Source organism: Arachis duranensis, chromosome 4 (genome assembly GCF_000817695.3).
Source record: "Arachis duranensis cultivar V14167 chromosome 4, aradu.V14167.gnm2.J7QH, whole genome shotgun sequence".
NCBI classification, from domain to species: domain Eukaryota; kingdom Viridiplantae; phylum Streptophyta; class Magnoliopsida; order Fabales; family Fabaceae; genus Arachis; species Arachis duranensis.
In genome coordinates, this window is record NC_029775.3 from 23,807,206 (window position 1) to 23,810,559 (window position 3,354).

A 3,354-nucleotide genomic window follows, 5' to 3' on the forward strand; every position below is an offset into this window, starting at 1 on the left:
CGTTGAATCTCTGCTTTCCTACTACTTTCATCCAATCCTTCTTAATCCTTTCCATGGCAAGCTATATGTAGGGCATCACCATTGTCAATGGCTACATCCCATCCTCTCAGTGAAAATGGTCCAAATGCGCTGTCACAGCACGGCTAATCATCTGTCGGTTCTCGATCATGTTGGAATAGAATCCCTTGATTCTTTTGCGTTTGTCATCACGCCCAACAATTGTGAGTTTGAAGTTCGTCACAGTCATTCAATCCCGGAATCCTACTCGGAATACCATAGACAAGGTTAGACTTTCCGGATTCCCATGAATGCCGCCATCAATTCTAGCTTATACCACGAAGATTCTGATTAAGGAATCCAAGAGATATGCACCCGGTCTAAGGTAGAACGGAAGTGGTTGTCAGTCACGCGCGTTCATATGTGAGAATGATGATGAGTGTCACAGATCATCACATTCATCAAGTTGAAGTGCAACGAATATCTTAGAACAAGAATAAGTCGAATTGAATAAAAAATAGAAGTACTTGCATTAAAACTCGAGGTACAGCAAAGCTCCACACCCTTAATCTATGGTGTGTAGAAACTCCACCGTTGAAAATACATAAGTGAAAGGTTCAGGCATGGCCGGATCAAAAATACAATCCAGGATGAAAATATAATAGTAAAAAGTCCTATTTATACTAGACTAGCTACTAGGGTTTACAGAAGTAAGTAATTGATGCAGAAATCCACTTCTGGGGCCCACTTCGTGTGTGCTTGGGCTGAGCTTGAGCTTTACATGTGCAGAGGCTTCTTTTGGAGTTGAACGCCAAGTTGTAATGTGTTTTTGGCGTTCAACTCTGGTTCGTGACGTGTTTCTGGCGTTTGACTCGAGAATGCAGCATGGAACTGGCGTTGAGCGCCAGTTTACGTCATCTAATCACGAATAAAGTATAAACTATTATATATTTCTAGAAAGCTCTGGATGTCTACTTTCCAACGCCATTAAGAGCGCGCCATTTGGAGTTCTGTAGCTCCAAAAAATCCATTTTGAGTGCAAGGAGGTCAAAATCCAATAACATCAGCAGTCCTTTGTCAGTCCTTTTATCAGAGTTTTGCTCAGGTCCCTCAATTTCAGCCAGAAATTACCTGAAATCACAGAAAAATACACAAACTCATAGTAAAGTCCAGAAATATGAATTTAGCATAAAAACTAATGAAAACACCCCTAAAAGTAGCTAGATTATACTAAAAACTATCTAAAAACAATGCCAAAAAGCGTATAAATTATCCGCTCATCAGATGACTGCCAGGTTCCCCGGCAACGGCGCCAATGTTCCGAGGGTTACCTGAAACTGTAGGCCGATCTTGGACGAGATCTTCTGTACTGGTCGGCAGTGTTGAGTCCGACTTGTTGGACCTGGTGGAGGTACTGATCCTTCATCACCGGAGGGTGGTGGTACCTGCAAGGGACTCTGATGCTTAAGTTAGCAAGGGTATTAAGCAGGTTTTTTAGTAGAATCCGAGTATGAGTTATACCTGGGTGCTCCAGTATATTTATAATGGTGTAAAATAATCTTTTCATATAAGATAAGTTAGTTATCTTATCTTATCTTTATCTTATCTTTCGTGGGAACCGCCCTTATCTCTATAGGCTTGGGCTGCCTTTGGATATGGGTTGTGTCCCTATGTTTGGGCCCTTTATTGGGCTTTCCTGGCAGTTTGGCCGAGCTCTTTGAGAAGAGGTCATATAGTTTGGCCTGAAGAGGTCGGTCGTCGCGCTGCTAATCATCCCGGGTCAGACAGCTCGACCCAGGGTATGAACAGTAGGCGGTTTACACAATTACAAGCGTTGAATTTTTTTCGCAAATTATTAGTACAAAATTATGACTAATTAAAAACTCGATCATGATAAAATAAAATGTCGACTATAAGAAAAGTCAAGTTGAGAAGTATCTAGGTCAAAATTTAATAATCATACGTAGTTTTATCAGGTAACACTATACAGAACGTAAGAGCTTCGAGGCCAAGGTAAAAACAGAGAACATGGGATGTCCACCTTGGAGAACAAAATCCTTCACAGTCAAGGCAAGGTCGTGGGTTGTGAGAGCCTGAGAAAAAGGAAAAAGCTAGATCGTAGAAAGAGAGAAGCATTATGCAGTCCACCCTTTGTGATCTATAAATAGAAAAAATTTGGAAAAGTTAGGGGACTTCAATCTGAATGCTTTATCATCATACAAAACACTGCAACATTCAAGTCATACTGACGCCAAAAAAAACCATAGAGTGCAAGTGCATATAATCGAGTGTCTGGAGTAAACTTTTAATTTATTTCCTTTGTTTTCTTTTCTTTGAGTATTTTATTCTTCTTTTTTCAAACATTTTACTTTCTTTTAATTGCTATTTCACTTTTTTGCTAAAAGTTTTCATTTATTTTTTTGTCCTTTTTTATTGTAATTTTTTTATATTATTTATTACAAATTTACTAAGTCTTTTCATATATTTCTTACGCAAGCAATTGTTCGACATATACATTAAGTAAATTTCGAACCGAATTCACTCTTTTAAAAAAAAATCATATCTGTTATAAAGATAAAATAAAATAACAAAAAAAAATTTTGTGTATATTTTAATTATATAGAATAATACAATATAAAAAAAAAAGCCACCTAATCTAATCATAATCTTTGAGTTAATAGGATTTTCGCGACTTTAAAAATTAACTCATACTTGATAAATATGAAACTTGTAATCATAAATCCTTTTGAACAAACAAATACTTTAATTTGAAACCACATAATCAAAGATCTTTCTATCTAGTTGGGGCCCCATTGGACGTGAGAAGCCAAGAAGCTTCATTTTGCTTTTCAGTTGTATAATTGAAAAATTGGAGTCTTCAAGTGACTATGGGGCTAGTCTTTCACTTTCGATGGTGGAAATTATCAACCCTTCCACGCCGAAAGAAAAAAAAAGATAAAATATATTTTTCGTCATTGAAATTAAGTAAAAAAATTTTAAATATTTTTAAATTTTATTTTATTTTAATTTTATTTTAAATTTTTATTTACATTCTGTCAATAAATTTTTTAAAAAATTTAAAGTAAACTATTAATATAATTTTTGTTCATTTTTTATAATAACAATATGACCTTTTAATTAAAATAGAAACAATTTACTTCGGTCTTTATTCTCTTTTTTTTTTTAATACAAAACGGTTTTTATAAATATTTTTTCGTCTATTCTGAACAAAAAATGCTGACGTATTAGGTTTAAAAATTGACAGAGACCTAATTGTCTCTAAATTCAAATTGATTAGAGGTTTATTTGTCGTCTTTCTTTAAATAATATATTTTCAAAATATTTTTTATTCATTAT